The 15,536-nt window shown below is 36.1% G+C and overlaps 1 protein-coding gene across 9 annotated transcripts in view; it reads left to right on the top strand.

Annotated features, from left to right (window-relative positions):
- Window positions 1-15,536, top strand: part of Camta (Calmodulin-binding transcription activator) — a 249,043-nt gene that overhangs the window by 12,307 nt on the left and 221,200 nt on the right. The window lies entirely within an intron of this gene.

Raw genomic sequence — 15,536 nt, 5'->3', positions numbered from 1 at the left:
TTTTTGCCCACAAACAAGTATTTTGGGTTGATGACTTGCTCGTTAATTAAAAATGACAATAACAGTACAGTTCGCCACAGCACTAAATAAAACTCCATTTATAATTTATTTATTAAATGGTTTTTGTGATAATAAATTAGCTTTAAATAATGTTAAAACAAACTATGTAAAATTTACATCTGGGACCTGAATTACCACAAATGAATTATTTCTAATGTGCACACGCAGTAAAACTATAAAACAAGTTTGCAGCAATAACAATTTCTGTACCTATTATTGCATATTAGAAATAATCTGGAATAGGAAAACCTTGTTGAAATTTCAGTTTATTTTGTTTTGTAGAGATTAAAGCAGATTTGTCATTTGTACCTAGTTCCGTATTCCAGCAGTGTGAGCTCTCTTTTTTTAGTTTTAATAGACTATATTATTTATTATAGAAATGTTTACATTGTAGTTGCAGAAAAAAATATTGCAAGGAACACATGCATAAAGTGCCTTTTTCACTCATGGAATTGCCGCACTCGTTTGCTCCACTTGTTTTAATTTGAGCCTGTATGTTCTAAAGCAGTAGTTCTAAAACTGTGACAATGCGATGTTAAATTTAAATCAATAATTAGGAAATGGTCAAATGGCAAAAAGGAAATCTTTTTTTAATTTTTCAGCTGGTCTTTTTTGGTGTCCCTTACAAAATATGTACTCGCAAAGAAATCAAACAACAGCTAAAGTCGTCGAAAGGTTCAATATGTCCAATATTGATTCAGATGCTTTGGAAGAGAATAAAAAGAATAAGACGAATACAGTGTGATATATGTACATAATCAATTTGTTAATTTGATTTGATAATTGTTTAATTGCCATAAATATTGTAATGTCTTCCGAAACATATTTTATCATGACGTGGCCCTTGGCCAAAGTTTTGCAGGATTAAAAGTATTAGTATCATAAATGTGTATAAAACGGATCCCCGTTTAGGATTTATCGTTTAGGTGGAGCGAGCGAACATCCACCCTCCGATGTTGTTCGCTTCGGTTTTTTCCTTATTAACCGCGGCCTAGAGACGGGAAAAATCGCTTCTGCCAAGATTAGTTATTCAATCTTCATTATACAAATTCCGGCAACGTTATCGTCATTTCTCCTTTGTCTTTGTCTCGGGTCGGGCTCCCGAAATTTCCGAGACCTCAGACCGCAGTTACCGAGAGAAGTTTTCTTATAAAACTCGTGACGGCGGGGCTAGCGCGTGAGTAATTCTTGTGCGTTGGGGAACGAACCGGATTACCATCCCGAGCAGATGACGTCGAGACGCCGCAGCAGCCGACCAACGCCGATAATGAGGGGATTGATGGAAGTAAGCCCGTCGAGATTATCTCTACATAACCATACACAATGACGGATCAACCGACTGACTTGCTAAACCCACGTCCATGTATACTGATTATCCTCGCTTTCTGATCATCAATTCATATGTAATGACCGCGGTAAATCATTTAGACTTAATCACGGTTTAGGCCGCCGAACGACGGCCGGCCATCGCGATTATCGTTTAAGGATGCCCTCGGAACCACCGAAATTTGCCCGGGAATCCACCATGGTACCCCGTCCGTGTTTCGATCGACGATAACGAGAAGGGTGCCGCCGAAGTGTCGATTAGTGTACGGTTTGTTTCTGGATTTCTGCTCGACCCAGAGCGTATCAGATGAGGAGCGCGGTGTTATGATCTTCTGCGCTGCTTCATTTAAATATTTTAACGTAATTCATCTCAGTTTGTTGGATAATACGAGCCTTAATTATTTCAGAGCTACTGTCCTGAAAGAAAATTTAAATTACTACCAACCTTAATTGCCCAATTTGTCTCAAATGTTGGAAGTTGAATCTCATTTGTCCGAGAACAGCTCTTGCGAATGCACATCTTTTTCTTCTCGTGCTCCTGAAACAGTTTTAATATATGTAAAGGCTCTGATTAGGAACAAAGGCTTTGCAGGAGTCACTGTATTAAAATTAATATTTCACGTTTTTTATAGTAAATATGAAGCTTGAAATTATTCAGTTTTACAGTTAATTACAATTATGTAAAAAACGGAATATCTGCAATATTTACGGAAGTAAAATTATAAACTCATCAAAGAGTATACAGTGTGGAAACTTTAACTGAAATAAAATTCCTAACTTAAACATAGGCGATTTTTGTAAAAAATTCCGAAACAGGTCGATTATTATTTTTCCTTGCTCACATAAATTTTGGTTGTTAAATTGTTTGCTACAGCCAGGTGTAAATAAATTGGTTCCTAATAAGAAACAAAGATTTTTTTTGGCAGTAGATAAATGTTAAGAAAGGAAAATTTGATTTGAACCTCTCTTGGGAATTAGTATCGTGAGTAGAGTATTTTATTTTTATCTTATATATATTCTTGTTATAGTCGAAAAAGTACGCGGAAAGGACCGAGGAATCAGTCTTAGTTGATTGAATAGAATATCGAAGACAAATACTCGCAGAAAGATTAGCATCAAATAATGTAATGTATTCACTACGAGGTAGTGGAAAAACAAGTAGAAATTTGAGCATTCATCTTATATTTGTCGAATTGAAGATCTACGACAAAAGGCCTGCTTAGGAATTATTGCAAATTTTTAATGTAGATTTAACATCTTCAGGATTCGAAATGGGAAACTTCACATTATACTCATTTCAAATACGATTATCTGGAACACTATTTAGCACTGAAGCAGAAAATATACTAGATATATGCATGCCTAAAAAGTTGAATGAAGAGTTCGATAACAGGGGAGAAAATAATAACTGTAATAAAATGCAATATCTGACAAAGGGAAAAGACCTTATGATATCCAGTTAGACGGTGGAAATATGAAGGATAAAGCTGTATAAGAAATATCTAGGAAGTGTAAGTTGAGATGATGGGTCAAGTAAAAGGGTGTCAAGAGCAGATTACACAGAAGAAAAAAGCTGTCTAAACACTCAACTCGCTATTGTGGTCTAGTGAGATAAGAATGAAATTTTAACTCGTAATTTATCATGACGTGCGAATAATAAGAATGTTGGTATGTAATTCTCATGCAAAGATAAAAGGAGATACAGGCATAAGAAACGATGGTGTTAGACACTAGGCATGTGATACTGCAGTGGATAAAATAGAAGTCAAGTAATTGCTATGATACGAACACTTCAGAAAATCGGAGAAATATTGAAAGAAGACTATCAAAACGATCTTAAAAAATTCTGCTGACACAGTATGTAATGGAGAAAAATAAGACAACATTAGTAAAAATTCTATATTTCTGTACTGAGGGAAACAATGGAAGAGAAACTACAATACAATTACGTTTAGCACAGCACTCCATGTTTTGAGATGAACGGATAAACAAATTTTGTAATTAAAGTTTTATTACATTGGTTTTTTACCGAGGCTGATGTTAATGGACTAGTCATCTTTTCATACTCAAAAATGACGAAGAGAAGTCACAAAAACAAAGTGATTTTTTCCGGGAGCCGACTTGTTCACCTTTGGGTTCTGGAATTTGATCTTGAGGTACCTAGTCGAAAACTGGGTTTCTCGACTCACGGCCTTGACAAAATTAAATAAAATATTTAAAAATCCAAATTTTGTATTATATGCAGAGGAGGTAACAGATTTTCTTAAATCTCAACTAAACGATTTTTTTTGGATGTTTTTTACTCCAGGAAGATTCAGTTTTTCTAATGTATAAATAAACGAGTCGTAATTTAAATCTTACCTATACTTTACAGAAAGAGAAAATGGTTTTCATTGTGAACGTTGCACATGTTGAATCTTTAATGAAACTAGAGGTAATAATTTTTTACTATGAATTCGTAAGTATTAATTTAAATTAGTTTATCGCATCGAGGAAACACTTTGGCTGTTAATCAGTGTTCTATGTATATCTAACAGATGCAATATATTTTTGTATTTGTTCTATGGAGAACTAACTATATGTATAGCTGACCCTTTGTCGTTAAAATAATCCATGAAAACTGACGTCAATAATTTATTTGTATAATAACTAGCTGACGCAAATGTGTTATTAATGTTTTTCATTCTCAGGTTTTTAAGTTTTTATTAATCACCCGTTTTTAATTATTGTATTTTTGTGTACATCAGGTTTTCTACATAGATGCATCAAGTAGTACAGTATAATATCTTGATTTTGTATAGATACATATTTTTAATAATATGTAATACATAATATATTTATTCATGCTTATACAGGGTGATTTATAATAGGTGTAAAAAACTTTGACATCGTGTTCGGGAAGTCATTTTAAGAAAAAAATGTTATATATACATATAAGGATAATGAGCTTATTATTATTCACCATTATGATGAAGCTTGAGCAGTCTGGGATGTAAAAAATGAGAACCAAAGACCAACAATTCCACAATTTTAGAAGAATTGGGATAATATCAATATCAAACGAATAATTGCCAATGACTTAATCTTTAATTCATCTTAGGGACTTGGCTCGTTTTAAGGCTTTGCAATGTAGAGGATCTTGGTCACATGCAATACCTTCTCCTAATATTGGTACTCTTTTAGATAACACTTCCTTCCAAGTTTGTATTGGTTTAAGATTGGGTTGTAATCTTTGTACAACTCATATTTGCAAATCCAATGCGAAAGTTGACGAAATTGGCATCCACGGTCTAAGTTGTTCAAAAAGCAGTGGTAGATTTTCCAGACACTAAAATTAATTCTATTATCAACCGGTTTTTGACTTCTATTCATGTTAATTCAACTTTAGAACCAAACGGACTGTCTCGGAATGATGGAAAACGCCCAGATGGGATGACTTTATTACCATGGATTAAAGGTCAACCTTTAGTTTGGTACGTTACTATTGTGGATACACTTGCAGACAGTTACGTTTTGAAAATTTCTGAAGTTTCAGGTTTTGCCGCTGAAATGGCTTGCAAACGTAAACATAGCAAATATAGTTCACTTATTTCGTCAAATTACATATTTAAAGGTTTACCCTTTGAAACCTTAGGCCCTTGGTGCAAAGAAGCCGTCGATTTCATTAATGTCATCGGAAACCGACTTATTGCGGAATCAGGCGATTCAAAATCAAAGAAATTCCTTTTCGAGAGGATTTCCCTTGCCATTCAACGTGGAAACGCTGCAAGCATTCAGGGCACTTTTCCAGATTCCGCATTATTATCGGAAATTTTTGTATTGTAAAACAAAAAGGTTATTAAAATTTTATATTAATAACATAATTACATAATGTAAATGTAGTTCTGTAAATAAACAAAATATGACTTACATTGATATAACATTTTTTTCAAATGACTTCCCGAACACGATGTTAAAGTTTTTTACACCTATTATAAATCACCCTGTATGGATATCGTGCGTTCATTTAAATTGATCCTCAAAGTTGGCGTTGAAGAGTCGATTGTGAACGCACCACTCGTGTAAAAACATAAGATTTAAACAGCTGATCCGTAATCCGTATAGTGCGTTCACAATTGACTCTTCAACGCCAACTTTGAGGATAAATTTAAATGAACGCACCATGCAATGTAATTAAACACATCAAGTCAAGTTTTGCTATTGCTTTTGTCAGTACTAAAAAAGGAAAACAGGCCACCTGACGATAATGATCGCCGAAATCTTGGCTTTTTGACAATCTCAAATATTTATATGAAAGCTGTGCGCTTCTAGTATTATAATCCTGACATAAAGTTGGCGTGGAATAATTTTCTGAATTTTTAACTATGTACTCCAAACCTTTGTAAATATGTATGTACGAGTATATAAACAGGATAAGTTTAGTATATTACTTTGATGTATGTAACTATTCTTACAGTTATCAATTATCATAATATTATCTCTGTCCAGACTTTATTAGGTCAAAACTGCAGACACATTTATTGATGTAGATTTTTTAAGTAATGTCGTTAGATTTTCCACGTGGGACTGTGCGAGTCAGGTATCGGTGTGAAAATCGTTTAGATTTCCCGTCTTGAATTGGTCGTCCTTAACTGGATCTGATGGAGGCGGGAACACCGTTTTGGGTCGGTTCGGTGGCGGGAGTTGATTGCGATTTGCGCTGCAACTTTGAAGTTGGAAATAATCCCATCGCAAGATTGAATAAGCAGATTCATTTCAATTTGCCCCCGTCCTTTGGAGATGGCGTCGGAATAAGAACAAATTCCCGGAGCGGCGTCGTAAACAACTTGCGCTCTTTATTTTTATTCTTCTTATTGGCATCCGTTTTAATAGGGCCTTATTACGCTCGCTTAGCCAGTTACCCACGTCGGTGTTTATTGAGTGAACCCAACGCAATACTGTGGATGTCACGATAACAAGACATAATCATCGGGCCTGATTAATAGTGTTGCATTATGCGACCTCTGCGGGGTACGAAATACATCTCCTTGCTAAATGATTAATTAATGTATTACACTCTGCCTTAAACCGTCCCCGTAGACTTCCTGTCTGTCAGACATTGTGTGAACAAGAAACTGTTGTCATCCCTCGAACGGGAGTCTTAATTACTGATATTTTTTATCGGGGGTTGATGCAGCCGAGCCTCGCTATCTCCACGTCACAATTGGGTTTAAATCATGCCTGGTTTATAGAGGGCAAACATCACGATGTGCATTATGTATATCAATATGTTTGCGTGTAAAACCAACTGAAATATTTGATGTCGCACATACCTATAACGATCTATGTGTGTAACAATAGGCATTGACAGGCGCCATTATTTGCCCAGTTATATATACCGGTTCATAATTTATAATATGCAAAACGCATATTGTTGGGAACGACGAGGTAAACAGCGACAGAGTCTCTCTGAAATTTTAATCCTGATTCATTGCTGTAATTCCGCGCAAACTTTCCGATGCATAAATACAACAGCTTTTTGTCTTCAGCGTTAGGAATCGGCAGTCTCCTCTTGGGGTTCTTAAGCAGATATCAGGAGTTTCGGCGAACGATTCAGAAGTGGGATGTTTTCTTTTGAACTTCTCGCCAGACGAATCCATAACATTAATGAAGAAGTTGACTCCTGCCGGCGATTGATTTTCGTTTCGAGCGATAATTTGGAAGGAAAAAGCTCCGATTTGCTCGGTCGCTTTCGGGGCGAATGTGTATAAGTGCGGAGCAAATTTCAATCGATGAAGGAAAAGCCGTTCGGGCAACGAATTCCGGTTTATGTCCGGGTGCTGCCAGTAATTCACCAAAATCTGTTTACCGATATAAGGGAAACTATAAAACTCCACGTTCCGACAAGAAAAAGGCCTCGCGGCAACCCACGGAATTAACTCATTCCTCTTGTCAACGTAAACAGGGAAGTTGCTCTATTAGTCCGGTTAAGAAGATTTGCGTGCAGTCGAAATGATTTGCGGGATTATTTAGTGAACGATCGCAAGTTGGTTAACTGTCGGGGGGAAATTGCATGGGCGAGTTTCGATTTATCGTTATTAAGTTTTAAGGAAATTATTGGTCGGAGCGTTGCGCCAAAATAATTCCGAACAAAAGTGTGTACGTGCTGTGTTTTCGAAGGAAATAATGTGGAAGCTGATATTGAAACAATAAAAGACTGTGTGTGTGTGTGTGTGCAGCGGAGGAAATGTATTTTCCGAGTTGGAAAGTTCGGCTACGGCCACGACTACACAACGTAGCAGTTGTCGGAATACCAAGGGACACTACTCTATTGATTCTCAACCAACTAAAATGTCTCTTGTTTACCAATTGGATGAAACAAAGTTGCGCTCTCGCGTCGGAAATAGAAAAACACCACACCGAATATTTGCTGCCCCAAATCTTTTTGAGTGAACGCCGTCAAGACGAAGAGGTTGACGAAATGGCGCGAGAGACCCCCGTTTCTTTTATTCTCGCCACAAAACTTTTTTATGATAATGTCTGAATATTAAAAATGTTATTTTGTAATTTTATTGGACCATCGTAACCCACTGAAAATAGAAAATTTTATGGATGGAGGCGTGCGCTCCTCGGTGTCGGCGTGTTTGGTAAACAATGGAATTCGTGCAATCTTACTTTATTTAGAGCCTCTTGTTTGTGTATTATAAATAAGACACCTCAGCGTCGAGTGTTTTGTTATGTTATTATCCTTTGAACGTCTCAGGCGTCGAACGAATTAAAAGGGGTGATTCGTGTTTTCACTTTTATTTTGGTTCGTGTCGCTGTTTCGTTTTACGTCTGCATCGGAAAAGGGAACTTGTTACCATAGCTTTAGAAATGGGGCAGCTTTAAGCCGCAGGAGACACGGAATGGAATACGAAGGTGTCTACCCGAGAGCTTTTCCGAGATGATCTTGACTCTGAAAAGCTTCGACATTTATCACTTTATTTTTAGACGATTAAAGATTTAAAACAACTCGGGAATCAGTGATCTTTTGGTTGCCTCTAGCTTCGTCGTCCACATTATTTCTAATACATATAATTATTTTCTTGCTTTCCTTTTCTCCAACAGCTTGTTCTAATTTGTTTTTCGTGAACCGGAGGGAAGTTGTTTACATGGGTTAATAACGGTGTATGTGTTTGTTACTATGAAAAGTGGTTTTCGATATACTTGTCGTTTTAATTCCTCGCGTGCTTCGCGCACCTGTATATTTTGGTAAACAAGTTTTCTTCAGCATGCTGTGGGCCGTTGTGCATTATTTATAACTGTCCCACATTTGTTTGGCATGCTGTGGATTAAATTGTCAATGGCATCGTGAGGAATTTCATTCCGGGTAGCTTCAAGTGTTTGATGTTTGAAATAGTTGCTCACGTGTGCGGTGGTCTGTTGTCAACAAAATATTTGGTCACGTCATGTCACACACACACACACAAATTAGATTGACCAAGAAAATATGTCATTTTTCCTCATCTCATACACTCGCTGCTAAATAATTTCTTTTATTGACTATGTTTACGTTATTCGCAAATTTTGATTGAAACAGCAATTTGATACAGATTTGATTAGCAGAAGTTTTTTAATTACGTGAAACTCCTCCAAGCAAACTCCTTTGATGTGTGCATATTTACGAATGAATAACTGGATATCGTTGTGTACCTAAAGTATAAAACATAAAATTACTGCAACTTCTTTACGCCAAATTTTTTTTTCAATGTACATATTGACAGAGCGTGCGTCAGCCAAGTTGATTAGGGTGATTACTGATTACAAATCATTCTTTCATTCAGTCATGACTTTAATCATGTCAACTTGGTCAGTGAAATGTTGCGTCAGTTTGCAAAGAGTCACGTTTGGTGTGTCTGATTTAAACTGACAACATTTAATCAGTGGTGGATTGTCATTTGTTCCAAATAGTTGATTTGTTTGCAATTTGTAAACAATTAATATTAAAGTATGTATCTATCTCTATCGATAATTTTGTGGTTCAAACAGAGATTTCAGAATTTCTTAATGAGAAGCATCAAATTTAGATTTTCGTTTTAAGTTTAATTTAAACCATCTTAGAAGCAGTCGTGTACGCAAATATAAACTATGTGGAGGTAATAAAACAAAAGCTTCAGCTACGTGTAATGCATGTTGAGACAGGTAAGTTCAAATTCCTTCAGCGTTAGGTTGTTTTAAAAATACTAATACGTATTGAATACCTACTAAAAAGTACATCGCTTTTGTCGCAATTTTCCAAAAGACAAATACATTCTTAAAATTACTCAAAAAGTTTGATAATTCAAATAAACAATACACGGTTATTCACGTAAGGTGACGAGCCTGACCAGGTAAAAATGCAACCCAAAATACGATTTATAAAGCTATCTCGATCCCTATTACATTATAATAATGCGCATAAAATACAGGGTTATTCACGAAAGGGGTACTTCTGAATTTTTATTTTGCCGCAACCAACAATACCAATGGCAGTAACTACTAAATCAAATGTGTTATTTCTTTTAAATTAGAAATCAATGTAAGTTGGATAGATTTGTGAGAAATGTCAGATTGACAGATAACCTCTATTTAATCAAAATTCAACAAATAAATTAACAAATTAATTTAGTGTAAAAGGTGTTCGAAGTGTCTACCATCGGCTTCTAAACATCCGCAGCGGCGGCAGAATTCTTTCCACACTCTCCATAAATGAGGATGTCAGTCTTTTCGTCGTTATTGTAAAAACACATTTTTCAAATTGGCAAAGATTTTTTGCTTTAACGTCAAAGAGACAGAACTAAGAGCCATCGTGGATTCAGTTATAATTTTTTTTGAAAATTTTAAATCAAGATATTGTTGCAATGTGTATAATGGGTGGCTGTAAAAAGAAATTCAGAAATACCCCTCTCGTGAATAACCCTGTATAATATCTATTCACTTTGATTGTGACCACAACGAAAAACATAGTAGGCGCTGTTTAGCTGTGTGCTGCATACGTTTTACACTAAATATTTGTGTGGTGTGAACATGATGTGAAAATGTCAGAATTATCAAAACTTGACCATGGTAGTAAAGCAATGATTTTAATGTATTTATCAATATTAATAACGGAAATCAATATTTGAAGTAGGAGAAACTAAAAACGTCTCTATGATTCTGTGATCACGTCTGTTGAAAAGTGGGGTTATATCCAGGTACAGATTATTTAACGTAAAAACTTCGAAATCACCTCATGCAATTCTCGATATTAATGAAGAACGAAGGAAATGGTCATTTGGCAGTAAGACAAATGCGAAAAATGCCTGGGGATTACCTACTAAAGATAATCAGAACTTTCAATTAGCATTGATTAATACAAATATTTTCAGATAAAAACTAATCAGACAGAAAGTTCAAAAAAATGATTTACAGGGGATGAAAAGGCAGAAGATATCAAACTACAACACTTACTAGCCAAAATGTACAACAAAAAAGCACAAATAGAGTTAACTTTATTGGTGATGTTCGTCTTTGTGAGTTGTTTTCCCGTTGGCTTCAATAAACGTCTCGAAACAAGTCAATATTACCCGTTTGGTCCCAACTTTGAGAAGACGACGTGGCATTTTCTTTTTGAATTCTAAAATTTTGTACTTACCAAAACTCAATTTTATAGATATGCGCACAGTGTACGTCGAAAAACGTTTGCGCAAGTCGTTCTCCGTTCTGTCTTCTGTGAGCGTGACGTTTCTGTCAAAATGGCGCCTCCGAGAGTTGCCAACTGCGACTGGATTTAGTGTTATCTAAAATTCCCTATCAATAACCTAGCAACTGAAAAGTTACTAGGGAGTGGTCACAATCAAAATGAATAGATTATAGATAGCTTTTAACGTCAGCCTAATGAATATCAAGTTCTGACAGAAAAATACCTCTCTCAACAAAATATGATTTAATAACAATAATAAGCAATTAAAATCACGAAAGCAATGGGTAAGCAGGATCATGTCATCGTTCGAAAACATTTTCAAATACTAAATTTGAACGAAAAATGCAATGGCAGATAAAGAGCGGTCAAATTAATTTGTAATCGAGTTATCCATGAATCCGAAATCGTATGTCGTTACTTGAACTCCACGCTCCAATAAACACAGGTTAGATGTTGAACATATCAATTGCAAAAGACATACGGATTCAAATCCATGGATGACTCGATTACAAATTACATAATTTGATTGCTCGATATAAATACATACTTTTCAAACTGATATAATACCTACTTGGATTCCTGATTTAATTTTTAAATACCAAAACACAAGCAATGCTTTGTAAAATGTCTTTTGGGTTGCATTTTTACCTGGTCAGGCTCGTTATCTTATGTGAACAACCCTGTATATTTCTACCAACGACATACAAAATACGTTAACTTTTTTTGGTAAAAATCTAGCGTTTCAGAAAAAAATAATTCTTTAAATGCGTCGTCGACAGTCTGAAGTTTTTTTTTTTTTAGAAATCGGGTGAAAAAAGGGGTAACCAAGGGATAACAAGTTAAGATGATAAGATGTAGAATTTCATATCCTAACAGGTTCAATTTTCGGATGGTTATTAATGGATCATGAGATCGGGTGTTATGGAACCACGTGGGTTCTTTTTTACTGATTAATCCAGGCTCCAGCTTGTTTAGCTTTTGATACGTTTCCTCAATTTATATACATATTTACATTAATTTAGTACTCACCATACTGTCTCCATTATCTTATTCTGGCATTTTTTAGTTTTAGCAGATTCATTTCTATTAAGCGATTGCACCAATTGTTTATTGCTATCACAGAGAGTTAATCTTTCATCGCACAGAATGATTATGTACCTCAGATGTAAAATTACACATCCGATCTTTTATCTTTGAAGAACAGATGTTTTTACAGAAAAAGATCATTTCTGTTTTGCAAATGCAGTGCAGAGCAGATTTTGTAGACTTTGCACTTCATGCACGATCTATTGCTCCATCTTTTTGCTCTTTCTCATTATATTTAGGTAAGTAATTGCACCTGATATTACTATAACCTCGTTACTATTAGAAGGATCGATCTGTATTATATCTTCGAAACGTTATTGTCAAGTTCATTTCTACCTGGAGCTTCTCGTTGTTTGACGTATTCATCTCCGTTCTGAAATTTTTCAGACGATTCAGAGTAACATTAAATGGTGCTTGATCTTTCCTGAACTCAAAGTTACCTTTTGTCGGTATTTCGGTAACGATTTGCCCTGGTTTAAATTTGTAAAGAAAATCACGTTTACCCAATAAGTTAATGAAAGAAAATGGACTTTGAAATTACATACATAATTCATAAAGAGAAGAAAATAGAAAAAAAAAAGAAAAAATATATAAAATGATACGATGTGAAATAGTAAATAAATATGTAGAATAAAAAATTTTAGAATTTGATCATAAAACAGAAATCCAGAAGACATGATATACTGAGAAAGAAATGGAATAAGTTGGTGTAACGTATACATTGCAAACTGCGGAAAAGGAAACAAGGAACGTTGTTTATTAAAATGGTTGGTTGTATTTATAATCAAATTTTTATCACGGTTAAAGATCAGGTGTAGTAGAACTAGAGGCGAAAAGGAACATTACGACCCTAAAATCAAACCTTCGCATGGTCATACATATTCTATGGTATGCAAAAGTTAATTCGCACTATCTCCACCATCGTAAAAAAGTTTTTGCAAAATTTGCATGACAACACGCTCGCCCACAAGGCCAAAGTTTTAATAGTGTCGGGTCAGGGGTCATATAATCTTGATGTTTAGTTCGAACAGACGTTTTGAACTATCAGATTTATTTGTAGCAAAGAAGTTGTCCGCGCACGATCCTTATTCACTTCGGTTTCGGGATCTGGGTTATCTGAATAGACATTTTCGTTGGTTCGATTCCACATTGTGTCTGCCCTGTTTGCGAACACTCTTTGGGGGCCGTAATGCCGGCCATCTGTCAGAAGTGTGTTCGACGATTGTCGGAGATGATGAATGTTTCTGAAACAATTTTATTCGAAGGAGACGCAGAATCCGCCGTCGTCTTGGGGGGGCCTCCGTATCTGGGGACGTCCCAGGGGAGGCCGTTCGGTCCCCGTCTCTTGCCCGCTCCGGGGGTTTTTGCATCGATTAAGTATACCGCCGGTGTCGTTTCGAGAGGAACCCAATCGTCTATATTTCCGGCGTCGGGTTAAACGTGGGGTGACAATTCACCTCTCCGTGATCGGTAACCGGCTAAGGGCGGCGCTCACTCGCCCATTTGTCACAGCCAACTCAACTTAGCATATCACCAGCACCGCCGCCGCCGCCTCTCAATTTGCCGTCAGACCAGCGCCGCCGACGAATTTCAATTTTCAATTCCGACCTTTTAACGGCCGCTCGCACCATAAAACCCCGATGACCTAGTTTGTCTGTTTGTTTTGTTAACTGTTTTTCAGGGTGATTGGTTTAAAACGCAAAAGCCAAAAAAAACTAGTACAAATAGGGGAAGTCCTTTGAAAGCTTGACGTAATAATGAGCTTTTTACAGCTTATTCTTCACATAACCGAGATTGTAAAAGTGGATGGAATAGGAATGCTGAGGACGGTTTTAATTACCCCCTTGTTTTCGTCGTAATTTTTTTTTTATGTCGACGGTCCGGTACTGGCGGCCACGAAATCTGTCCGACATGCCATTTTTATTAATAATTCGTGCGTTGTTTTGACGACGTAATTATTATGAATTAGGCTGGCCCCGGAATTGCGGTCATAGCAGCGACATACGTGCCCCGTAAATTACCATGGTTCACTGGAATATAAAGTTATTAACTTTATGAACCCTCAGGAATACAGGCTATTCACGGGGGTGAATTTAGTATAACGAAACGTTTAACTAATGAATTCCGGAGCACGAGGCTTCGGAACAGCCACAACCAGAAGAACATAAACAGCGAGCCTGCGGTGGTGCCTTTGTTATGTTTTCACACGTGGAATTTTTTTTTTGCACGGCCGAAACAAACCACACCGAAAAAAGGGGTGCACGCGAGTGACTTATGGCCAGGAATTTGCTGGATTTTTTCCAAATTTATTAGAGAAACTGTCCCCCAATTTCACATGTTCGAATATTCCTATTTATCTTCCGGTTTCATGACGCTAATGGCATAAGGACAACACTTCCGGTTGAAGGATCGTTTGAGTGCAAAAAGTGACTAAGTAATTAACCACCGACGCTTCGTACTCGGTTTATATTATTAAGGATGGCAGGTTGTTTGGAAAGCACGTGGAGAAAATATTTATAATTGGCATTTTAAAGAAAATATTTCATGCAGTGATCTCTCTTGGCGATTTATTTCCTTTATAATACAAATTCATTGCATAATGACATTCAGTTTTGTTTTCAAATGATCTTATTTAAAAGAAAAAACTTCTTTTCCTATCAACTGGTGGCAGGAGCAGATATTGTCCAATGAGAGCGTCAGTTTTCTTTTCAAATTTCATCTTCTCATTCAAAAAGTAATGCTATAATGCTATGTCGTTGAGTAAATATGGTGCGATAAAAAAAAATCAGTGAAAGGAGGGTATGAACAAAAATAACAGTCGCATAATTTAGTAAATGTCGTTACTTATAAGAATGGTTAACTGCTTCTGTAAAAAAATGTTCCTAAAATTCATTGATAACAAACAGCGAATAGTTATTTACGAACCAAGTGCGGGAAGACGATGTTCCCGCATGAGTGCATTTTTTAAAGCACGAGCGACGAAGGAGCGAGTGCCTTTAATTAATGCGCGAATGAACGGAAGATGTCTTCACGCAAGTGGTTCGTACAATATTTTTTGTACGAAAATTAAATTAAATTTTTTTGTTTAATACATTAAACATAAACGAACATGAAACCAAGAAGGCAGTGATTTTTGGTTATTGGAAACAATTGCTTCACTTGATATTTCAATTTTTGCAAAAATTTGTGAATTTTGTAGGAACAATTTTCAACGATTATAAATCTTTCTGTAATTTTTTAATGGAGGAAAACCCAGGGAAGTTGTATTTTATGAACTAAATTTTATTATTATCAAGACAGATTTTTTTTTTGAATGTCTCAAAGGGCCAGTGTTTTTTACAATTTTTACATTCGAGTCGACCGGGAAGCACTCGTTTCGGAG

This window comes from Tenebrio molitor, chromosome 3 (genome assembly GCF_963966145.1).
Source record: "Tenebrio molitor chromosome 3, icTenMoli1.1, whole genome shotgun sequence".
NCBI lineage: Eukaryota > Metazoa > Arthropoda > Insecta > Coleoptera > Tenebrionidae > Tenebrio > Tenebrio molitor.
The sequence above is the reverse complement of the archived record's forward strand: the minus strand, read 5'-3'. Positions and strand labels throughout refer to the sequence as shown.